Below are 25799 nucleotides of genomic sequence, written 5' to 3' on the forward strand. Positions count from 1 at the left end.
CCTTGATGATACATTAAAAAGAGAGAGGCCAAATTCTTGTAATTGTCTGCTTGGTGACTACGGTGGTGAAATTTCACAAATATCAGATCATCTTATTCAAATGTCTAATTTTTTATCTAGCATTTCATTTTAAAAATGCATTTTCAATTAAAAAAGAATGACAACTTTTAATCCACGTATATGTCTTGCTCTTCAGGAACTTTGATTTTAGATTAAGATAACTAAAATCTGCATTTGAAGTGCATGAATAACTGTTGTAAAGTAGCAAGGTTATTTCAAAATGTTTAACTTGCCTGCAGCATTTGTTTTAGATAAGTCAGCAGTACTTTGCTAGCCACTGTTGTATTGTATTTTACACAGGAGAGAGATAACCATCCTTGTGAGTCCTGGAACGAGCCTTTCCCTACTGTTGGTTAGGTGGTGGTTTGAGCTTTCTTACCTCTAACTTCAGGGGAAAGTGTTGAAAAATACAGATTCAGATCAACTTGAAATTAATTTTAAAAAATCATTGTGAATTCTTTTTGTGTGGATGTAAAAATAGTAGGTCAACTTTGAAATATAATTATCAGCTTTCATGTTTTTCACCCATCACCATTTTTTCTGTCCAGTTTAATCATTTTGCTTAGGAAAAAGTGCAATTTGCCACTTCGTACCCTTAGGGCTACTGATGCAGAACAAAAAGCCCATCCAGGGTTGTGATCAGCACCTCTTTAGGATTTTTCAGCTTCTGACTGATGACAGCAACTTGTTTTGAACTTTCATATGAAACTCTCACTTGCTGCATAATAGCTAAGCTGGAATGGTTTTCCTTACACACTTTGATATAGCTTTGCCACAAGCTTTTCAAGACCTCTCTCTCGCCACTCAATTAATAGTTCAAGTCTCTTCTTACAGCTTTTATCTCAGAATGTTCTAGTTAATCCATTGGTAAATGAAGTATTTAATGGCTTCTAAAATATTAAATGTTGCATGCAAGTTGCTTATGAAATCAGGTAGATTTTATTAATGTGATGTATTTCAATGTGTTTTGTATAAACGGTAAGTTTCCCTAAATAATCACGATTGTCTCATAGACGATTAATATTTTTTTGTAGTGTGTTACTAAGAGACTTTGCGCCCCATCCCAGAGCATGTGGATTCCTAATGTCTGAATTTGATGCAAATCACAGGGTGAGGACTTGCTCGTGCCACATGGCTTGTCATGGCTTGTGTGCAGGAGCACCCACGCCAGGTTGTGCCTCGCTGTGCCCCTTCTTTTCCAGGGCCACAGTGTCAAGTGACAGTGGAAGGACCATGGTGTCCATTTCCAGTGGAGCATTCCTCTCCATGGCCACTGTGGGGGACGAGTTTCATTTATGAAACCAGATAGGCTCTACAAAGTTTGAGGTGTTTTGATTTTTGCTGATTTTCCATTCTAGGCCCTACAGCGAGCTTACTGCTGGCCGAATCCAGTCTCCTTATATTTCTGAGTTGCAGTTTCTCCATCTACGAAACTGGGAGGTAAGGATCAAATTATTTTGAGATATTGGGATGGAAAGAACCATGGCTATTATGATTGTACAGCTTGTTGTTAATATCAGAAAGGGAGATGCTATGTTCTCAGAACAAAATCAAATGCTGTGAAACTAGTGGAATTGTAACAATAGCATAAGGAATGTTGGTAAAATACCACCATGGCATGGCTTGAATTAGAAATATTATATATTTGCCACATGTTAGGAACCACTAACTCCAGTGGCTACTGTAACTGATTAAGAATTGTATGGGAATCTGTTTTCAATATCTGTGCTTTAAAAATATCTTGGAATGTAACATTGGAAGAGAAAATATATTTCCTGAAATCTGCCTCAACACCATTTTGTCACTGTCTATTTTCTGTTTCTACTCTTTAAAAAAAAATAAAATATTGTTTTTAATGCAGATTCTTCATTTGTCCAAAGAACTGACATTTATCAGAGGTCAGAACTGACATTTATCAGAGGTCACATGCTGAAAATCAGCTGTGTAGTTTTAAATACACTGTTTTTTTTTTCAGAACAAATGTAAGCATTTAAGGAAGAAGAATCTATTTGCCTTTTTGATTTCTACAGCATAAAATAGAAAGCAAACAAGAAGCAGTTTTGGTCCACTTCTATTGTGTCCATTGATTTTTGCCTTAAATATTTAACCATGACAGTTGAAAAGGATCTGATGAAACACGTTTGTTTGTTTGTTTTTTACATTTCCTATAGTCTCTACTTGAAGTGCATTGAGAACTAAAGCTGACTAAGCCTGAATGGATCCTTTAAAGCATTATCTTCTGTTTTGTGTTAAGGAAATGAAATCTGTAGACCTACAAGTATTATCATGGCCGCTTTTCTTCAGTAAGGACTCAAACAGCTTTAACTCACTGTTAGTGTCATTTCTGCCTTGTGGGCTTGAAAGCTCAATGAGAAGACTTTCCCATGCCACAGAGAAGAACAGAATAGCAACAGTTCTGTGAGTACAAATTCTAGCTCTGACAGATTTCTTCTGTGGTGTGGAACAAATTATTTCTTCCCCATATGCTTTAGCTTATTCGCCAGCTATATAAAACCTCTAAGGTGTATATGTTTGCAAAATGCTTTAAAGCAGTGAGGTGAAAGCTTAAAGATTCTTAAAAAAATAAAAAATAAAAAAATTCTGTGAGGCCTCAGCCTGCCTGTGCAATTGTCAGTAGTTTTACCATAGACTTAAATGGTTTGGAGTTAGGTTTAGACTAAGTCCTGTTAAAATCCCAGCTATAAAGAGCTTTGTAATTCAAAGTACTGTTGTCAATGATTGCTTTCACTTAAATTTCTGACTTTATATATTCACATTAACAAGTTTTCTAGTCTCCGTGACACTTCATTCAAATCAGAACTTGATCCTCCAGAGATGTATTAGGAAGTATTTGGAGAATTTAGTTGGTCTGATTCCTCATCTACCTAAAAAATATACCTTCCACCATTCTTAAAGCCACATCAAAAAAGCAGCTGATGCCTGAAATATTACTATATTTAACTGTTTTGGTCTTGAGGTGGCAAGGTCCATAGTCCTTGAACCTCAAAAAACATTTTAATAGTCTCCCATATTTTCTTCAATAAATGATTCTGGCTTCAGAGTCCTGACTGCCCTGAAATGTGGTATAGAAGTAGGTGTGAGTGCTATTCAGATACCAATCACAGGATATAAGATTAATGGTCTCAAGTTGCATCAGGGGAGGTTTATAGTGGATATTAGAAATTAATTTCTTCACAGAGAAGGTTGTTAAGCATGGGAATGGGCTGACAAGGGAAGTGGTGCACTCCTCATTGCTGGAGCTATTTAAGAGACACGGGCATGTGGCACTAAGGGACATCGTTTAGTGAGGGGTCTCTGTAGGTCAAATTGATGATTGGACTTGATGATCTTGAAAGTTTCTCCCAACCTAGGAGATTCTATGATTCTGAGTAAACAAGTAAGACTTGAGGATTGTCTGTCCCAGCTCCAGAGCACTATAATCCTCCCTGCAAGGTGTCCTGGTCAGTAAGTGAAGAGCAGCATTGCATGCTAGCACCCATATCTTCTGCTGAGGTTAGTATTGCCAGGTTGTTCCAGGACCTGTGGCTCATTCAACATGTATACATCTGTATACGGACCAGTGATGAGCTGATTATAGAATCATAGAATATCCTGAGTTGGAAGGGACCCATAACGATCATTGAGTCCAACTCCTGGCACCACACAGGTCTACCCAAAAATTCAGACCACGTGACTAAGTGCACAGTCCAAACGCTTCTTAAACTCTGACAGACTATGTCCCTGGGGAGCCTGTTCCAGTGCGCGACAACCTTCTCAGTGAAGAACCTCTTCCTGATGTCCAGCCTAAACCTCCCCCGTCGCAGCTTGACACCATGCCCTCGGGTCCTATCACTGGTGACTAAAGCGAATAGATTGGCGCCTGCCCCTCCACTCCCCCTCGTGAGGATGGTGTAGACTGCCAGGAGGTCTCCCCTCAACCTCCTCTTTTCCAAGCTGAACAGGCCAAGTGACCTCAGCCGCCCCTCATGCATCTTCCCCTCGAGGCCCTTCGCCATCTTTGTAGCCCTTCTCTGGACACTCTCCAATAGTTAAATGTTTGCATACCGACGAGGATGGGATTCGAACCCATGCGTGCAGAGCACAATGGATTAGCAGTCCATCGCCTTAACCACTCGGCCACCTCGTCCCATTATCTCTTCTTGCTAATTGATTATGGATCTCCCATACATCTGTTGGTTTCCTAAGGGGTGTAGTAGAACTTTTCTCTAAGTCAGATTAAATCTAGTGGCTCTTCAACTTGGAAGCTGTGCTGCCAAAGGGTTTGTATAGAATATGAACATTACAGTATAGTAGTAATGCTTAGTAGCAAATTAGTGGCTTGATTGCCTACAAACTTTGATTTTAATGAAGTTATTTTGGATGTCAGAGCTGCAAAAGCTGAAATGATGTAAGTTGTTGGAATAAATGTGTATGTAGAGTTTAGCCTTCGTGGCTTTACAGAATTACTCAGACTTCCTTTATTTAAAAAAGGAACCACATTTCCCACGTACTAAAAGCGACAGTCCTATGGTAAAAAGAAGAACTTGGTAATCCACAGCTTGATGATAGGGGACAGTGTGATGCAGAAATGAGCATCACTTGAACATGCTGATCCAGATGCACATGCACGGGTTGAAGGGTTCACAGCTCAGAGGAAACGGTGTAGTGGCTAAAGCTACCTGGCAAATGAGGTCAGACCTGAGCCTTTTGGGAGTTATCTACTCAGTGGCCACAACGTTCCTACTTTAAAACAACTTATTTAATTATCACTACAAGTAGCAGATGCCCAGATGAAGCAGTTTTTTAATAATTTGAATTGTCTTAGTTACTTTTTATGGTTGGAACTGAGCTAGCAAAATAGTCAAAAGCATTTGAATGGCCACGGCACATTTCATACCATGTAACTACTGACAAAATATAAATGATTACATGGTACCTAGAAACATGCATGCCAGGTTAGTAGTGTGAGAATGTCTTGGGAAATGAGATTACTGTCTACATGGGAGATGCTCTGGTAAAGCTCTCATTAGTTATATGAGCATGTTTGATGAGGATGAGATGTGTCCGGAAGCTTGAGCAAACACTGAACCAAGTGGTCATCCTGTTAATAGAAAAGACTCCCAGAGTCATACTGTCATGATCCATCTCTCTGTGTGCGTTCACACATCCTGTTGTTTGATCCTTGAAGCTGTAATGGCCAATTGGGGCACTTGAAGCCAGCTGTTCAAAGACACAAATAGGAGTCTGATGGGATTGCCAGAGTGATAAGGTACTTACTTCTTTTGATTTATGGTGATTTTGTTAAACTCTGAGGGCTAGGTCCACCAAGAGTTGTGCGTTCTAATGCACATAATAGAATTTGTCCAGGAAAGATGAACAGGATTCTATAATGCACCTAGGAACAAGCCTGGGTTCCTTGGGAGGGAATGCACAAAACTCAGGCACATACTGAGGAAAAAACTGCTAGCAGGTAGGAAATGTTCAGAGGAAAGACAGGACTTGGCTTACTGCACCTTTCTCTGCATTCATGACACAGTTAACCCCCTTCCTCCCAGGATCCACAGCCATGAGCTGCTGTTGAGTGACACTGCTTTGCATGGCACGGTTAACATAATCTTCCATGGCTTTCCAATGTAAAAACAGGTCCCCAAAACTTTTTAGCCAGTTTCTAGGCCCTTCTTCAGCTCCTAAAAGCGTCTCCTGCAGCTTTTCATTGTGCTAATTCATAGTCCACTGCTCCTTTTCTCACGTTGTCTTTACTCCCTCTAAAAATAAATCTCTCCTTCTCTGGCCTTGCTTAACTGTCTTGCAGCGGTTACAGAGACGACAGCCTCCCAATTTGGTGGCATTAACACTGATACTGACCTACTGTTTTATTTCTTTTCTAATGAGATTTAGTTTCTCCAACTGTTGTCTCAACTATGAGCATCATTCTTTTTGCAGCATTGATATTTTTCAGCTCTAGAAACCTGTACATTTTCTGTATGAGTCCACAGAATCAGCTAGTCTAACCTTTTTTATGAGAATAATCCATGAAAAAATATATATCTATAGAGAAGATATATATCTATATATAAATATAAATATATATCTATATAGATATATATAGATATCTATATCTATCTATCTATATATATATAATATATATATAGATATATATAATATATATCTATCTAGATATATATAAATATATATCTATAGAGAAAATATATATCTATGAGAAGGGAGAACTTCAGTGTTGCTTATGGTCATTTATGGTCATGAGCTGAAGAGCTGTAGGTGGTTTTAGATATTTTCTGTAACAAAAAATGGACGAATCTTGAGATATGGAAGAATAGTGATGGTAGTCTTGCAAAATTAGACCCACAGTATGATGTTGAGAGAATTAATCACATTAATTCCAGGAAGTTTAAAGTGACATCTTTTATTGTTCACAATAGAAAGGAAACTAAAAAGAGGCAATGTTCAATTATTCTCATTAATTAATAACAAAGAAGGAAAGAAGAGAAAGTAGCCCTAAGCATTGTGAGGGTAAAATTAGGATTATATATCAGGGAAAAGTTTATAAATATAAGGACTCCTAGCCAAGGAAAGCAGCTGCCAACTGAAGCTTTGGAATCAGTACCACTGAAGATATTCAGAGATAGGCTAGATGTCCATCTATCAAAAAAGGATAAAGAAATCAGTCCAAACACAATGCAGGGATAATCTAGCAGAGTTCCATGCCAAATTTCTACCCCAAATAGTGTACGATTTAGTTGGAATAGAAAAGGAAGGCACTTTGGCCTGCTAAATCTTTCACTGTTGTAATCTTAAAAGCATAAATCCTTTAAAAAACAACAACAACAACAACAAACAACCACAACATATCGTTAGTAACTATTTTATTCTTTAATTTGTTTATTGTAACTGGAGTGTGTAAACTTTGCTGTAGTTTCCAGACACATCGATCCAAGCTTAGACTGCTGTTGCATTTTCTTGAAATTAGTGAATTTGTGTGTGTGTGTGTAATCAAAAATAGCTCTTAGAATGAAAAATTGTTTCACAACATCTTTTCATAGCAGTTTTCTGGACATTCTCAGATCATTCATAACAAGCCTGAGGAAAGACTGTCAGGAAAACATTTATTTTTTTGCGCATTTAATTAGAGGTACACAGGGTAGTAAGACTGGAGGGCTAGGGTGGTTATAATGGTATGGGTAGCTGTTCAGCCTGTCACAGGTTCAAACAGAGGCCAAGAGGGATATTTCTCATTCATTACTACTGAGTTAATTTTCAGATGGGTGGTGATGGCCTACTCCTAGTGTGTAGGTAGGCAACAATGCAGTGTTCAAGACTGAAGTGAGCTGGTAGGCTAACACTATTGATCATCAAGAACTAGTGTCCAGATTTTTGGGGTATGTAATCCTTTAACATGCAAGTAGCTGCCTATTGCAGTTCTGAGGAGTGTGAGGGTGCTCACCTTAAGCTGAAGTTAAGTGGAGTTCAGGTACTTAAGTTCTGTACAGAAAGCTAAGTAGACATTTATCTGTAACATTGAACACCTTTAAAATTACAGCCTAGTGTCCTCAACACATTTTCAATGAAATTCTGATTCACTTTTCAATGCAACTTCAGTAAGCCCCTGTTTTCCCCATTGTTTATCCCAGCGCATGCTGTATAACGAAGATGGATGACAGTTTATTAGCTTTCAAGTGCACTGCTGTAAGTGTAGTCTCCTTTCACAGCAATGTCTTCCAAAGCGTCAGTCATATCAGAGAGAGCAGGCTAGCACAGAGATGAAGCAGATAACACAGTTTTAAAGAGGCTGTTTCAGACATGAGTTATCCTCAGACTGAGTGAATACCAATTTTCTGCAGAAATATAACACACAGAATTTAATATTTGCACTGTCTGCACCTTGCATTCCCTAATTTATACTGTAAAAATTAGTGCTAGTTTCTAAAAAATACCATAGAGTAGATCAAGGATAATTCTTTGCAAAAGTAAGCCTGCCATGTTGGCGCTCTGCATTATGAAAATGTGTCATATGATGGGAGGGAAGTACAAATATCTGCTATCTGATGTATACAATTGAAAAGGGAAAACAGAGTGAAATCATCAAGCCACATTAGCCAAAGTGAACAGATAAGAGAGGGTATAACACTGGAATTGTAAACAATCAAGAGAAGATTACACTTCCATGTGGAATACTGCGTGCCTTTAGATGTGAAAACTGAAATGTTAATAGTAGTGTTGTATCACAGAAAATGTTCAAAATGCTGTATGGATGGGGCTATATTAGTTATTGCATAAAAAACCCTGCTACTTTTGTATGTTGTTTGAGATTGTTCTGCAAGTGACACGAGCAGGGAAATTAAATGCCTCTGACTGCTATTTGGTCTCATGCACGTATGTGCCCCCCTACCCTGCTTCGTGCTACCACTTCCCTGCCATCAGCACCCCACGTCACCTCTGGTGGGTCACAGCTCTGCCTGCTGCCCCACTGGCCGGGCCCGGCATCCAGCACCCCTTGCTTAGCCACCGTAGGGAACAGGCCACGCTTGGGCCCCTCACAGCAGCTGTCTTCCCCTCTGAACATTTATTTGGAACCACATGTGCTCGAGTTTGTAAATATGGATGTCAGATAAAGTGCAAGAAGGCCTCGGTGCTGGAAGCATTTGCTTTTGAATGCGGCAGTCTGTTTCCCTCGTTGCTTCCCCCCCACCACCGAGAGAGGAAACCGCGATGACAGGAAGAGTGCACCATTTCCTCTCGAAGAGACTCATTGCTGCTGTCAGTAGCTCACGTTTACCAGATTTTGCTCTTTTGGTGTTGATGCACATCCAGCTGCACAAAAGGCAAGACTTACCTGTACGTTTTATATCACTTAAATAGGACATTTAGGTAGAGAAAACAGTTGAGTCAGGCTACCACAGTTGACCATTCAGGCAGTGCTGCTGGCTTCTAGTAAGAATGTGCAAGTTGTGCTCCTTCTGTGCTATTTTTGAGCTATTTTTTACCTTTTTGGAGTAACTTATTTATATATAGGTATATATCACATGACAAGAATTTGGGGGGATTTTCTGGAGCTAATAGTATTCTCACAAGACTTCCATTGAGGAGGCAGAAGGAAAACTTCACCAAAAGAAGCTCTGAAGGAACTTTAGAAAAAAGGTCCAAACACATTTGATGTTCCTCTCGAAACACGTTTCTGCCTGTGGTGAGCACACTTCGTTATCCTTGTTGTGCCACTTCATAACTTCTTGTTAACTTTATATATTTTACCCGCTAGTCCAGTTCAGTGTTTTTTATTCCCTAGTTTTCAGCCACTACCCTTCTCCAGTTTTCACTCTTTCTAGCTTGCATGTAGACACCATCTGCTTTACCCCCGGGGTTTCCTAGACAAGGGCAATCTAGTTAGCCTTGTGAAATCCAAACCCCAGGCAAAACAAAAACTGCACAAAACCTCACAAGATAGGTTTTCTCACTTCTGTGTGAGAAGCATTCACATTACCCAGAGAAACTGTAAGAACAGAAATCACATCTTGAACTGTGAGTTATCTTCTCAACCAACCTACTCTTTTCCTGAAGTTTTTTCTTCCAGTTTACTGGAGTTAGTACAACCCTTTTCCAGTCAAGAGAAAGTTTGACCAGCGTGTGTGTAATTACAGAGCGTCACAGTAGAATATCTTGTAAGGAACTGTCTATAAGGAAGCTTGGAATAAAGTAGATTGAGAACAGATTTAGTAAAGAAATGAGGAAGTCATTCCAGTGTTCTTTTCTTTTCTAAATAACATATTGCAAATAAAATCTCAGAGGCAAGATTCTGGACAAAGACATTCCTTTGAAAAGAGACCACAAGATTCCTGGTCTTCTTAATGGATAAAACAGAAAGAATTGGTCTCAGTCTGGGACACTCAAAATGCTGATCCTTTTGAACAATGGGGACAAGTACAGAATATTGTCCAATGTATTCATCCTTGAGCAGAAATAAACTAAATTTCTCTGTGCTCTGCCTGTCTCACAGGAGCAGAAAAGAACCCCTCCCTTTCTTTTTTATGTTTGCATGTTTTCAAAGTTTCCAGAGAAATTCACTTGGGCAAGGCATTTCAAGCTGTATATCTGATTTTCCCTAAGAAATGATGATCTGGTTGCAAAGTTCAGAGGTTTGGAGCAAGAGATTCTTTTATTTATGGCTTTAGGAATCTAAAGTCAGTAGGGAACTGTGTACCTACATAGGTGTAATTCCCTAGTGTTGGTCACAGAGTGAGGACTGAGGCGAGTTCTCTACAACAATGCAGGCTTCCCAGCTTCTGAACTATAAATACTTGACTTTTATTTTTCATCAGGTTTGTTGTATTTTGCTGTCTCTTCTGACTTCATAGTTATTCTTGTTTGTTTTCACAAGAATGACAAATATCATGACCCTCCTCTAACAGCATAGGCACAGTGAAATGAGGATGAGCAAGTTTTCTTCTGGTGTACACTATGAAAAGGTAAAGTATAATCATCCACTTCCTCTTGTCACAAGTCTGTGAAAAGGGGGTGTGTGTAGCAATAGTCGGGGACCATGGATAAAGACAGCAAATTTCAATGTTGTTATATGTCCTCTGAGAAGCAGTATATATTGCTGCTTGTTCCCAATGTGACTGAGGGTGTATGACATTTAGATGACAAAAGCGGCTCTTATAGGAAGTAGGTGACATATCAGATGTGCTATCTTTGCTTTGCAGTGTTCCCCAGTGAAAACCATAATTTCACTTTGGTTTAATGGGTCTGCCCTGATGACTTCGGTAGGTTTATATTTTGACATGAACAGGAGAGTAGAAGTAGACAAGCTAATGTTAGCAGGGGAGGCAGTGTCTGAAATTAATTACACAGCTAGAATTTTGCAGCATGGAACTGAGCTTTTGTTGCTCTGTGAGCTTTCTTCTAAAATGGTGGCCTTTTCAATGGTGTACAGAGACATATCTTGCTGGTTTAAGTTCTTGTGTCATTCAACAGACTCAGTTATTTAGCAACAGTCTCAGAATGATGACTTTAAAAGGGTGTGAGATGTAAATCAGCAATCTCTGTTTTTAATTACAGTACTTGCATGGGTTCCTTTTCAGTCCTAATGAAGGAGTTTGGAGCTGGAGACCACAACATGTTTGAATTAATTTTGATGTTCCTTTTGCACATTTCCAAGGTATCTAAGATGTGGCTAATAATAATAGCAGGTGTTGTCTATTTCTCTCAGCATGTGGCATGAAAGTAGTGTGGCCACAGAGCTATGTATTATTTACATGGTGTCAACATGTCAGCAAGTGGGATGGCAGAAAGCCAGACTAAATCACTTCTGATTTTAAATACAGGACACTGAATAATAATGCTGTGTCACACTTGAGGACACTGGAATCTGGCAAATCAGCAGTAGCTCAGTGTGCCAAGTTCATTTGAGTGGCTTTTTTTTTTTTTTTTTTCCCACAGAGTGATGAAGGAATCAAAATTGAGCCAAGGAAACTGTGTAAAATCGGCTTCCTCCGCCCCAATCAGAAAATTGTATCCAGCAAAAGGGCATTCTTTGATTGCTTAATATGAAGATGCACAGATCTCTGCCCTCATCCAGCAGTGTCTACTCCTGAGCATGCATAACCACCCTATGGTGCATCTGTTGGCCGTTTGTTATCTCTGTAAGTGGCAAATCTGTTTGGTATGATTACTCTCTTCCATTAGCTTTTTGCAGAAGCTAGTGCAACAGGTCCACAATCTCCAGTGGGTCCTCTAAGTGTCACATTATTTAGAATGGGTTCTTTAAGGGTTTGAGGTTTCCTGGGCATATTGAGCAGATCTAGGAGGGCTGTTCTCAGCCATTTTTTTTTCTGCAGGAGCTCTGGTATCTGTGTCACCTCTAGGGCTGGTTCACCTTGCCAGCTGGTGGAAAACTAACTCAGCAAAATAAAAAAAAATGGATAGTGTTGTGTTGGTTTAGTAATCCAAACGGGCTCATTGAAGGGCCACATGAAAGTCAGAGAGGGTGGAAGGGAAGCTATAAGCCTGCATGCCAGGGAAGGGAGGATGCAGGGAGAAGTGTAAGGAGCAGGACTGTTAGGTGAATTCAGCCATGCTGTGAAACCTCACTCTAGAATGCTTAATGCACAAGGAGGGAGCTGTTGGAAGGTTAAAAGAAGCATCCAAAATACTGGGATTCATTTTACCTCATCACCATAATATTCTTTTTATGAAACTAGAGCTATATATGCTCATAAAACCCTTTTGCTTTTCTTATTTTAAAGGATAATGCAACCATTGGAATCTGTGCGCAGTTCTTTCAAGTTAAATGTTTAGTTCAACATTCCACTTCCATTTCCTGGTAGAAAAAGTTTTATATGAAAGCAACTTTAACCTTTCAAAAGGGTTCATTTACTGTTACGTTTGGTATCAGCTTTCCAAAAAATGCAGTCTGCATTTGGCATATTATAGTTTCTGGTTTTAATATTAGTTTAGAAAAAAAACGGTCATGTGCCATAAGTCAGAAATAAAATATTGTGCCAGAATTCTCTCTGTACATGAATTCATCCCATGAGTGAGTGTTTTGAAGTAAGTCTGATCACTTAAAGCCAAGACTTGGGCTCATTCTAACCATGAACAAGCTGGTAACAAATAACACGTTCAACTTTCGGCCACAGGAAACTGTTAGGTTGCCTTTTTATAGAAGACTACAGGCCTAAAGCTCCTGAAGCACAAGAAGTATCGTACGGACTTGGAAAGTGTTGAACACCTACCATATGCACATAAAGAAGGGTAATAAAGATGAAAGGCCTGAACTGAGCTTTAATTCCCAATTTTCTGCTTTTGATTTATCAGCTGCTTCTGCATTGCTGTGATTTTCTTTGGCCTAAAATTAGGTAGAAGATGCTTGAATTGCTTAGTTTGATCAAATCAGTCAAACTTGAGCTTTCCTCTGTCAGTGTAACAGATGATAAATATAAAACTTGTGAGAATTTTCTTGCTTTCTTTAGAGCATTTTTCTGCATTTGTTTCTAAACTGCTGTGGACAGTTCCTGCCTGTCTGTCACTGCTGGTACTGCAGTCATGGTGAGATGGGCACTGAGTTAGTAGGTCTGGATCAGGATGACTGTGAACTTGAGCTAGGACTGGCTTGGTTGGGTCAAGTGCCATAAAAACATGGCTGAGGTGCTCTGGGGACCTTAACAGCTTCTCTGCGTAATGCTGCAGTGTGCAATGTGACCATCTCAGCTGTCAGTTTCGGTCAGGAGTCTCTGCACTGTGGTCCACTGCCATATGTGGATGTATTCTGGGAATTACCCTCCACAGGACTTCTGCCATCAATAAGCACCTCTCATAGAAAAAAAGGGCCTTCAGACAGGCCTGGCCATGAGTGAGACAATAAAGGCTAATCCTCTATGCTGCTGAGCCTCAGCTTCTAATAAAGGACTCAGAACTTGTAAGTGTAAAGCTTCAAAGTGAGTACAGATTTACAGGGGGAGGGCAGATAAGAGGGTTGTAGCCCACCCATTAAGACCACCTGGTCTTAATATATGGTAGCAGTCAGTCTTCGTGCGACACACTCTTTCCGTATCCTAACCCCATACCAGGGGGTGAGATTTCCAAGAATTCTGCTGGCGATGTACTTGTCAAAGTTGGGTACACTACAGAACCTAAGTCTGTCAGTCATACATAGTAGTTTTATCACCCCTTGAACTGTGCCAGCTAAACCTGACAGTGATGGTGAAGCAGAACCTTAGAAAAATAATGTTTATGGCATTTAATATCACTAATCTTTTCGGATGATGAATGCATGCCCAGTGCTTTGAAGATGTAAAGGTCTGCAAAAATGCAAACTATCAATTTATCTGGAAATGTGTTTTGTGGCATCCCAAAAAGTACTCTCATTTTTTATTCCTTTTTTGTGCATGTGCAGGAGTTCTCATTAATTTTCAGCAATGAGTCCATCTGGGAATAATTTCATTGTGAGAAGAAGGCTTCCATTCTATCAAGAAAAAAGGCTGCATGGAAATCACGGAAAGCTACAGAAGAAAGTATCGGCCATTGTTTGAAAGCATTGTGGCCTGTGAAGATGGAAACCAGAAAGGGGATTTGCCTCCAAATTTTATAAGCTTCTAGAAACTCAAATGATGAGAAACAAATGTGAAAAAAATCACAAAAGTAGTGGTTACTAAAAAAAAATAATTCTTAAAGCCCTGTTGCTTTTATGATGAACAGACCTGGTTAGAAGGATATTAATTATCTGGAATACCATCATTTAAACAGGTGGAGATATTCCCAGTATTTTTTGGTTGCTTCCTAGATTAGTATTAAACTTCTCAGCTGCTAACAATGAAGTTATCAGCCACTGGAACAAATTATTAAGAGGAACAGTGAGCTTACCATTTCTTGAAGTCTTCAAACAGAGTGTATGGTATGCTTTAGCAAACAATGGAGACACAGCTGGGTGAAATTATATGGTTGTACTAAAGAGCGGGGAACATGAGATATTCTATGTGGTCCTTTCTAGCCTTAAGAGCTATGGATCTATAATTTCACAAATACCATTACAAAGAACTCCTCAGATGTAGTGATGACCATGGCAACAATCTGAGTGCAACTCCTGATTGGGAGTAGATTATTCTAAAGTATTTTGAGAAATTACAGACCTATAATACAGTTTCTACGTGGTACTGTCACTACATGGTCATTTTACTATCATAAGGGGGCACTGTAATTTTATAATATTAGAAATCCCTTTTTGAGGACTAAAGAGCTCATTGTACTTCAGTTCATTAACAAGCATATAAACAAGTAAGCATGTATACTGCTGCTTTCTTGATATATATTTCAGCCATTACAATGAGAAATAAGTATGCAAGATTCACTCAGTGAAATAAAAAGCAATCCATGCAGGAAATTCTAAGATATTTCTCATTAATGTAGACCATTTCTAAGCTAAACTAATTTTCTCCCCCTTGTAGTGTGATCTGGCATACTGATTAAAAGAGAACCCTTTTCCATAGCCAGTCCTCCAGTTGAGAACAGCTAAACCATTTTTTCCCCAGATTTCCAACACCTTTGGGCATTGTTCACTGTCAAAATTTAAATACAGTGGGATAGTTGGAAGTTTGGGAAAGGTATACGTGACTGAGCAGTTGGGCATGAACAGCAATAGTTCTTCAACTTTGAGATGTATTTTATTTTCTATAAAGAAAGAAGGAGTTTAGTGACTACATGCTTAGAAAGAAGACTGTGCCATTTCATGGTAGCTCTCGAACATCATCTTTAAAACTTCAATTTTTAACATTGTCTGATTTTAAAAAAGAAAAAAAAAAAAACAACAAAAAAACAGTAGCCTACACTGAAAAAGACTTCAAGTTATATGTATAGCATATTCTATTATCATCATCACCAGGACGGTTGCAAAAGGTATTCCTTCATTATGGTTAAACCATCTAACTAATCTTAAGACAAAATTACTGTGGTGCCAGTATGACTGCCACCCAGAAATGTGGGTTTGGCAGTATAGCTATTACACTTGGGATGTCCTAACTAACAGTAGAAGATTTATCAAAACATAATGGCGTAGCTTTTCAGCTACTTCAGGGAAAGGTGATAGTTTAGTGTCCAGGATGGATATGCATAATTCCAGATACAGATTTTGGGGTTTTAGATTGTAGTTAATGGATAGTTACTTTTTTTTTTTCTTTTTTTTTTCTTTTTTTTTTTTTTTTTTTTTTTTTCCCCTGTGAGTCTCTCAAACTCTCTTTCTTGCTCATTTCTTTTATACTTGCACATTACGCCTAAATATCTCCACTATTCTTCAGCTGGAGGGCTGTCTCCAAGGCATGCTTTAGCCAAATGCATAGTGTGTGCCTCTCAGATACTAGGAACTGAGCACAGCATGAGAACCCAGTAAAATCTGACTGCTTGTCATATGTGGGAATTCAGATTGCTTTATCAAGCAGTCTTTTCTGATCTTAAGTTCCATACATTTATGACTTGTGCTTATTCAAATAAGTTCATTTTTTTTTCATTTTTTCATTTTTTTCTGTTTTGTACTTTGGAGAAAAGATGATTGGAAAAGCTGGATGCTGCAAAAGGGAAGTTGCCCCTGACTTCTCGTAAGCTTTTCAAATACGGTATACTTTATTTTTTTATTATTTTTTATTTTTTTATTTTTATCTAGTTTGTCATAACAGTCTCAGCATCAACAGTGACTAATTTCTTTGTCAGGCAAAGGCCATAATAAAATATAGGTGTGTATGTTTAACACCGATTTCGTGAATCTACTGGAAGAATTTTGCGTTGACTTGGTTGAAGGAGTGCCTCATTTTTAGTACCCTAAAGATTATCTGCGTAGCTCTCTTTTCAAAGTATAATAATATATGTTATATATATTAAAATGTGGTATAAGGAGATAATTGTACATTTGAAAGTTTGGAGGTCTAGACCATGTTTCCATTCACCAAGGTAGTTCTCAAAGGTCACTTCTGAGCCACAATGCTAGGAAACTGGGAAGAACTTGAACTGCTAATATGTTTCCTTTGTTGTGTGGATATACAGAAAACAGTTTTCTTATCCCACAAGGGTTCTGTTGATTTTGAAATTTTAGGCCTGGCATGGGGCTCAGTGAATATATGAGTGACTTAAGAAACAAGCAAACATACTTCATTTTAATGTTGACCTTTTTTTTTTTTCCTTTTTATTTTTTTTTTAAACTTTTAATATAAACTAAATTAAGTTTCATCAGGAGAAGATGCTTTTAACCACAAAAAGAAGACTTTTTGTATTAAAAATGTTGTAATGGCACATTTCTAGAATTTCAAAACTTTTTTCAAATTTTTTTGAGGACAGGAAGTTCTTCTGGGAATAATTTCAGTTATGATGAATTGTCCGTTGTGACCATCTCTCTTCTTCCCTTTGAAAGCCCTGTTCTCACTTCCCGCTCTAAACACAGGCTTCCAATACTTTCCAGAAATCTAATGTATGATTGCCTTAATTGCAGTGTTGATGCATTCTGGTGAAACATAGGTTCTGGGCAACTTGCTTTATCTACTGGTGCAATGACACAAAGGCAAGGGTATTGTGACAGTCTTAACTGAGTTTCTTTTTTCTCCACAAGTACTTTGGGTTGCAATAGTTTTGTGTTTCGTTTTTCTACATTTCATGTACTGTTTTAATTTCAATTATTGGTTCACAGTTTGCAAACAAGTAGGTATGAGTTACATGTATGTTAGAAATTAATTTTGTTAACACACTGAACCCTTTTTCTTTATATCTGTCTGGAAGGATAATATACTGTCACTAATGACAATGGTTGTGTTAATGGGACAAACTCTGATGCTTTCAACAAAGGATTATTAATGAACCTTATTTTAAAAAGTCTGCATGACCCCTATACCTGGGAAAGAACATTGGATTTTTTCAGTTTTGATGGCAATATTTGCACTACCCTGGAAATAAATGCATTTAATAATTTGACTGAATGGGCAATCTATTCTGCTAGGAAGAAACTAAGGCACATGTTACCTTGCAGCCAGAGACTGAGGAGGCCTTGATGGTGAAATAGAAGCACCAAGGTTGGGTAAGTTCTGCCCAAATACTGCCAAATGAAAATCCTCATGTTTCTCTCCAGTGTGAGAAGAGGAATGCAAATCAAGATGTTCAGAGCTCTGAAAAGCAGGTTGATTCATAAATTTTGAGTAAGGAAGAATGGGAAGTTATCATATAAGTAAGATGATTTTTTTCCTTACTGAAACCAAAAAGGCCTGCGTTTCAGCAGTTTCTTCCCTTCCCTGTTCCAGCTGAGTACTGCTGTTCAAGGTCTACCGATTTAGAAAACAAATGTTACCTTATATATGAACAGCATATTGACAGTTTTAATAGCTTTAAAGCTCACAATCCTGCTATCACAATCCTACTCAGAAAAAATGCACAATCTACGCAGCTATGTTTCCACGGGCATTGTTAATGAGTGCAGCTTTAGAGTGTCAAGGCCCGGGGGCACCAACAGGCCCTGGTGTCCCTGCCTGGCCCCCTGGGGCTCTCCCCCTCTGCCCCAGCCCCCACACCAGCCCCTGCCCCAGAGAGGCCGCAGCAGGGCAGGGCTCCAGCTCCCCACAGCCCTGCCCTGCCTGGCCATGGGACCTGCTGAGCTGGGTTCATGTCCCATCCCCGGGGAGATGCCCAGGACTGGGGCTGCCCCAGTGCCCTGCTCCTGTCTGGGGTGGTGGGACATGGGACAGGCCCTGGTGGACTTCTAAGGAGTCCCCACCAATACCAGTGTCCCTGCATCAAGAAGCTGATAGCACATGTAGCACCCTGATGTCAAATTATGTGGTAAGCCCCTGCCACCCAGATTGTCTGAAGGTGGTGTTGTGTCCAGATACAGCAAAAATTGTCATACTTCTAAAAATATTTGTGAGGCATTATTAGCCTCCAAAAGGAAAGGTCTCCTCATGGTAGAGTTGCTGTGCTTTATTCACAGCAAAGAACCGTGCTCGTGACGAAAACAAGTTTTGGAAACCAGCTGTTACCTGACCTTCACTGCAGTATGTTCCCCTGAGGTAAATGACGCGGTGACATGTTGTATCACAATAACTCAGGTGAAACAAAGGTGAAATTTTCAATCATCAGTTTTCTAAAATTAAGTACAGGTTCATAGCTTTTCAGCTCTGAAGATAACTCTGCTCTTTTCTTTCACGCTTAGCTGAGAAAGAGCTGAGATCTCCCAATACAGATGTTACCTTTACATAATAGCTTATATCACAACTTTTCCATCAAAAACAGTGAAGGTTGTGTGGGGATGCCTGACTTTACTGGGACTTCCAGCACAGTACTTACAGAAAGTTCCAGCACAACCTATTCTGAAGCACAAATGATAGATGCATATGTGTAGTCATCTCTGTACTCCCTCTCTCTCTCTCTCTCCCCTTTTTAAAGCAAGGTTTTGAAATCAGAGCAAAGAGTCTGAAGTCCAACTGGAAACTGACTAACGCTGTCTCTGGGATCAAGACATCCTCATTGCTAGGCAGCCGAAAGGAAATAGATATTTTCCATTTCAATGTGTCTATATATACTACGTATTACCAGTAGCACTTCTGTGAGCAGGAGGAATTAGCAGCAGCCTTAGCAAAGGATCAGCACTTCTCTATAGTCTCACAGAGACTCAGGGCTTCATGATGCATTATTTTTTAAGCAATAGTTCTGAAAGAAGCAACGCCTTATCCTTCTAGCCTAGGAAACCAGAGGTCTTTTCTATTTCCTGTGTCAAGACCTCCTTAGCATTCATTCATATTGCAAACTTGGCAGCCCATGAATTGCAGCCAGCAGAATATCCAATTAGCCAAATGTATTATGAAAATTAAATGCCATACTTGTATATTAGCCTTCATGTAACAGCCCACTCTTGGGTTTCATCTGTTACTGTCTGTACTAATCAGTAGCACTCTTCTGCTGTCTGGTTCATTTTATATTGTTTCAAATCCTAAATTTGATGCATAGCACTACTGTTATTTCTGGACTGACATGGTACCAGTGTGTTGTAGAAGATCGGTGGAGAGTTTTTGGCAGTGCAGTAGGGAGTGACAGGGACTTGTGGTGCTGCCCTTTGCTCTTGGAATTGAGGCAGGAGGAGAGGCTTGTGATGGGGAACAGGACTGCATGCTTCTTTCTCTTAGGCACAAGCGGTTTGCAGCTGAAGACAGAGGAGGTTTGGTTTCTGTGCACCTCTTGTGCACTGTGAAAGTGACTAACTGCTCTTTCATTTTGAAACTGAAAAGGAAGCACATCAGCTTGTGGTTCTGATGCTAAAATCATTTGTTTAAATGGTAATTCTTGTTTCTGAATCCTGATGATTTGATTTTACTAATTGTGAATTTGGAGTATCTGCAGACTCAGGAATATTTCAGCAGTTTCTACCTGACATCAGTTTAAATGTCTTTCCACATGACTATGGGGATAAGTACTTCTCTATAAAAAGAATAATGCTTCTTGTGTACAGTTATATGGCAATTAAAAAAGATGATTATTTGGAGGTTAATGGTAATGGCAGTTAACTGCATTATATATTTGGCCTGCTTACAGCTGACTCATGGGAGTATCCTGAACCTTCAGCTCCATAAAATGAGTGGTGGGCACTATAGTACATAAAAACCTCATTGAAAATAATATTGCCTCTGAAATTCAGATAATCTCTCAGGAGCCCTGTCTGTACTAAACTGTTACTCTCATCATATTTATGTCTTGAATTCTCACTCTGTTCGTTCAGAAGTAGGTTTGTGTATTGCAACCTCATCTTGACATTGCATTTCTTAAATAGTATTTTACACATGGTATAAATACTCTTGCATGGATGTTGTCAATAGAGAATATTTGTCCTTGAAAATGAGAATATAACTAAATGACCTTATGAATCAGGAAGGTTTATATTTTGCAATGTTAATTTAAACACCAGCCAGAAGGGACAGTGCTGATAAATAGTATCAATAGATAGGTTTATTTCATTTTAAGGACAAAACGGAAGCACTGGATTCACAACTTTACTATTGGCTGCATTGACTAAGAAATGATACTCCTGACTATTTCGGGTACTTGAACAAGCTTATATACACTACAAGCTGAACATGAGCCCTTTCTGTTTATTAGGAAATTGAATACTTAATACTTGAAGAAAGACGTTTTTTCCTTCCCACCTTTGCAACACAACTTCTGTATTTCCACAGCCAGCTCAGAATAATTGTTGCAACTTACGTTATCCAAACAAAGCTACCTGTTATCATATGTTGCTGTTGACCTGACTTCATCATACCCCCAGCTCCTGCATTCAGCTTAAATTTCTGCAAGGCCAGTTTAGGAGTTTGACTGAAGGAACCTGTTACCTGTAATACAGCTATGAAGAGCAGCACTTCATAGAAGTGCTAAAACATAGACTTGCAAGAAGAGAAGTTTTATTCTGGACTTAGGAGATGTTGCTTTATGTATATTTTGGAAAATTCAAGGCAAATAAGTAGCCTTCCACTCCCATTCCTCCCCAAGCAAAGAAATGAAGGCATTTTGGAGGTGGATATTTGAGTTGTGCAGCATGGATGGGATTGTTTAATAAGTATTCTTTCTTTTTCTTTCATTACATGAGGTTTTGCTTTTCTTGGATCACACAAATTCTTGTAAAAATGTAACAAGCTACTATTCTAATATGCCAAATAAGAAACAGATGGATCTCCTCAAAGAATAGTCTATCAGTAATATCAATGGGATCTCATGTTTAGGGACCAGGCACCTCCCTTTCCTCATGCCAGTCTTCTTAGCCTGAACAAAGAGGCACTTCTAGCAATGACTTGCACATGACAGAGGAGAAAAAGGAGGGTTTGGTAGCTTCAAAATAAAGCACAGCATTTCTTCTCTTTTCACAATGTATTCTTAATGTGCTATACCCTTGACTAGTATGTGCAAAGTTTTCTGTGGTCGACTGATTTAAACAAAAGGCTTGACCCTGTTCCTTCACACTAACAATTCAACTGATGTAACTCCATTTCCTCAGTAGAGTTCCTCTGACTTATGTGTGTGCCTTCCCACTTAATACCAAGTAGAGCTATGTTCATGTGACTACACAAGAGCCTTTTGAATTAAGAAAATAACAGTTGGTATAGTGTACAATAGGGTGTACGTAGCACTCCTTAGATGCCAATGTATGCATTTTAGATTAGACCTAGGTAAAAGCAAACATGAGACGGATTCTGTGATTCTTGACTGCTCCCTAAGGTGTTACGGCAATACGTGTGAGTTGCACAAAAGATGCTCTTCAGAAAAATCAAATAACAAAGCTGAGATGTTCCCTTACTACTGGCATTTTCTTTTATTTGGGGTACTTCCAAAGTTGGACGGGTGGGATATACAGTACTTGTTTGTTGATGGAATGATTACTTAACCCAGATAAAGCACATACATACTGTTATTTTAATAAAAGAAAGTAAGCTCGTGTTTAGAAAGGAAATATCATAGAGTAAACATCCCTTTTTACTGGTCTAGTTATTTTTCTAAACTTGTGTCAAGCTTGAGATATTTTCCTTCCAAAATAGATTTTTTTGCAAGAGTCTGCAAGTTCTGTAATACCTTTTCCAGTATCTGTTGAGTGAGCCAAAGGTCTGTGGTCAAGTGGGCATCTCAGTTACAACTCTTTATTGAGCATCTAATACATTAGGCTTTAACTCACACAGACCTTTCTCTTCCAGAGCAAAGCTGTTGAGCCTTTCATTTTCGGCTTCAACCTAGGTCCAAGGAAAACACCAGAAAATGAATCCAGTCTTCAACTGATGATATCTACAAGCCTTGGATGTCCATGATGTTTTGGTTTAACCTATTCAAAGTGATCAGGAAGATTTTTTTTTGTTTGTTTTAAATTTGATTTTAGAGCAACCTGAAAACATGTGGAAAGAACTTATGTTTTCAGATTTTAACTTTATTTCCCTTAGAGCTTGATTACTTCTCAGGAGTTACTGAAGTCCTGTTAGGATGTCTTATAGTGATTTTCTCACCTTTTTGCATCCCTCCCTTATACATCTTAGAATGACTTTTAACTAAAAATTTGTTATGTCTAGTTGTGTTCTGTAGATGTTATTATCACTCATCTCAACCTGTAGTAAGGTTACTTGCTGTAAACACTGTAGAGATCAGAATGGAGCTGCATGTAAGTGCTGCTACCCACAGAACTGGGGGTAGTAACACTGAATTACTTACAGTCCTGGGGTGTACCCATTTGGTGATCAGCTCTCATGAATGCATCTGGCTTGTTGTAGATGTACATTGTTAAAATGCTTTGCTACGTTATGACCCGTCACAGGACTCCAGATGGAAACACCCTTCTTAGAGAAAGAGATTAGATTAGGGAGTGAGAAGTGGTGCAAAAATAAGTCATATTGCCTTCATAAAGAGGTCTGTGTTCAGGATCAGTTCAATGTGCAGCTGCAGGAACCTGATGCCATCATCTGTCCTTTGACCTGCCACAGCAGCAACCATTACAAGGTACTCCAGGCCTTCTGCATGTGACAAGAAGATATGGCAATCACTTGTGTTGCTGGCATCCCAGAGATCCTCCCAGGTGCATTCGAGGGTGTTGATTGGGATGTCAAGATGAGTTCCCCCCAGGAGAAATAATTTTTCTTCCTTTATTGCCGGAGCAGATAAAGAAAGTCCAGTGACTGCTTTGATGCTCAGCTGTGATAATGCTGGGCTGAACATGCCACAAACTGAAGACGTGGTGTCAGTATGGAGGACAGAGCCAAAGTATTTGCCATATCCTGAAGGGAAGAAAGGGGTGCACAAGGAAAATTGCCTGAGTGTTTTGTATTTTGTATTTTCTTTCTTTCCGTAACACCAAACATTCTGTTACTGCAAGCTAACTTGCATTTCAAATTTTGTCCTAGAAATATTCAAAACAGTTTGTCTTTTGTAGTAGTTGAAGATTGGTTCAAAAACTGAGCTTCTGCCTGGTGCAATGTTTGAGGTTGTGGAATATGTAGGTTTTTTGTCTTGAATTAGAATGGAGAGTCAAAAGTGTTTGCAGAAAAAAGAAGTGAAATGTTTCTTTTTGATATGATCAGATCAAATATATGAAAACAAAAGCCCCCTCTTTTCAGAGAAGAAATGCTGGATATTTGATGATGACAATATTAATGACCTTTGAAATGCATTATAAATCCAGGGCAATGTCAACATTGGTATTAGTGGTGGATAAGTTTGTTTAAATAGCATTTATAGCAGCTTATTCATGAAACACAATCTTTTGGATGTTTAGAAATGTCTTATTATATTATTATGCTTAGAGCTTATAGTTATTATACTTAGAGCTGACCTGTTGCTCATTTAGCTGGGACTCAAATGTTCTTGCAGTCTGTCACACTTGCTTGGAAGGAGGAAAGGCTGGCAAAAAGCAGAATTGCAAATACTTTGTTTCCAGTGAAGAGGCACCAGTGATGTTCAGGTAGACTACCAAAGTATTGGGCCTTCTCCATCAGGACGGTTTTATGTACCAACATATTTCACTGTCAAATGTTGCCAGAAAAATCCTCGTTTAGGGTCTCTGAACAATGCTGGTACATTTTTTTTTTTTGCAACGAACAATGCTGGCCACACTTGTCCATGGGATAGTCATTAGTAGTTTGATTAGCATTGTTCTGTAATATGTCTTTTCAGCCAAAACCTAACAACCTTCCCCTCAATCTCCCTCTGTGAAAAATATGCTAAAACTCTGTAAGGAACAATGAAGTTTTACTATCATTTAGTGAGCACACTTGTTTGTTCTGCAGCCGTGTCTTTACAATAAGGGGAAATATGCAAAGCAGTGAGCATCCTCATCCCCCGCTAAGTGCAAGAAGAAGCACCAGATTTTAATTATTCTTTAATATCTCTTTCTAAGAAATTTCAGTTCAGAATTATCTTGATGACCTTAACAGAATGTTCTCTTTCAACAATGAGGGTGTTCATATTTTAAATGAAGGACAGTATATCATGCTGATTTGCAAAAGTCCCTGGTATTCCATAGGTCTGAGAAATCTCCTGCATGTAAGGTCTTTTGTACAGTTTGGTGAGCAGTTCTGGTGTTTAAAAGAAGGACATGTCCAGCTCCCGAAGAGAAGAGACTTGGTATAACAGCACGAGCTTTGTACTGACACATGCCTTACTCTAAGCTTCGGTAGTGCCTGGTTGAAGAAACATTCCTTTGCTTTTTGAGTTTGGGATTGATAAGCGTGATTCCCTCTGCAGCCCAATTTTTGTTTTCACAGTCAACGTGAGAAGAAAACCGGGAAGAGACAAATCTAATGCCTTCTGCAGATTATGCAGTATGTTAGGACTGAGGCTTCTCTGCTTTCAGTCTGTGTCACAGACATACTGCCATCATCGGAAGGAGTAGGCCCGAGAATTATAGGATGCTTCCTGCTATTTTCCATAACACACCTGGTCTCTATACCTGCAGACCTGGTGTCTTCTTGAGGTCTGCAGAAGATGAAGCTTTCTGCCACTGTTGGATAAAAGCATCAGAGTGGATCAATATGCTCTGAATATTTACTCATGTCAGGTGAAGATGAATGGGGAAGTTGTAAAGAAAATTAATCCATTAATTTTCTTCTGCATTTCAAGGCTGGAACAATTACTTAGAATTCACTAAAGAATGCTGAAAGATATACATGGCACCCTACATGGGTATCTGTACTAAGATTACTCTGTATCTGCTGTGGGGGTAAGCACTTTGCTCATGGCATTGACTGTACAGTTGTGACTCAGCAACAAAAGCTAGCAATTCTTGACTTCTAACAATCCATGGATGTGATTTGATATAGGGCCAAGAGCTGGAGCCTGTTGTGAAGTATGGACGGCTGTAAAAGATAGTCGTCCAGGCTATCTGCAAAACAGTGATGTGTGAAGGTCACTGGTGGCTTAACTTACCCCATCTGTTCCAGGGGAACTGAAAGTATGTCCATCTCCGTTCTCTCTATCATAGACCTGGTGAGGTTTTCTGTTAACAGAAGAGTGTTCCTTTCCATCAGTCTGTGGGTCACTGCCAAACAGCTCTGTTCCTCCTATATCACTCAGTGATATCAAATAGATGACATACGTGACATCTTCTGTATTATTTTTCTGACCAAGGCTGAGAAGCTGTCCTCTCCATGAGGTTAAAGAGGCTTGTTTCTGCTGAAATCCTGCAGAGATGGAAAATGATGGCTGCCTTCCCTGCTGCTGAGAAGAGCTTGCAATCCCTGATAACTAAT

The 25799-nt window shown here is 39.1% G+C and overlaps 1 long non-coding RNA gene and 1 other non-coding gene across 3 annotated transcripts; one reads left to right on the forward strand and one right to left on the reverse strand.

Moving 5' to 3' along the window:
* The first annotated feature begins 1044 nt into the window (after positions 1 to 1044).
* On the forward strand, positions 1045 to 22448 carry LOC121068190. 2 transcript variants are annotated; one of them, XR_005818688.1, is made up of 6 exons: positions 1045 to 1500; positions 2315 to 2478; positions 11512 to 11714; positions 13967 to 15462; positions 17543 to 17620; positions 22306 to 22448. It is a non-coding gene; the product is annotated as an uncharacterized LOC121068190 (long non-coding RNA). The 2 variants fall into 2 exon arrangements; XR_005818687.1 differs by lacking the exons at positions 17543 to 17620; positions 22306 to 22448 and having other exon boundaries at positions 13967 to 15727.
* Positions 4126 to 4207, reverse strand: TRNAS-GCU. Its single transcript has one exon. It is a non-coding gene; the product is annotated as a tRNA-Ser (tRNA).
* Positions 22449 to 25799: the final 3351 nt, after the last annotated feature.

Source organism: Cygnus olor, chromosome 3 (genome assembly GCF_009769625.2).
Source record: "Cygnus olor isolate bCygOlo1 chromosome 3, bCygOlo1.pri.v2, whole genome shotgun sequence".
Lineage (NCBI taxonomy): Eukaryota > Metazoa > Chordata > Aves > Anseriformes > Anatidae > Cygnus > Cygnus olor.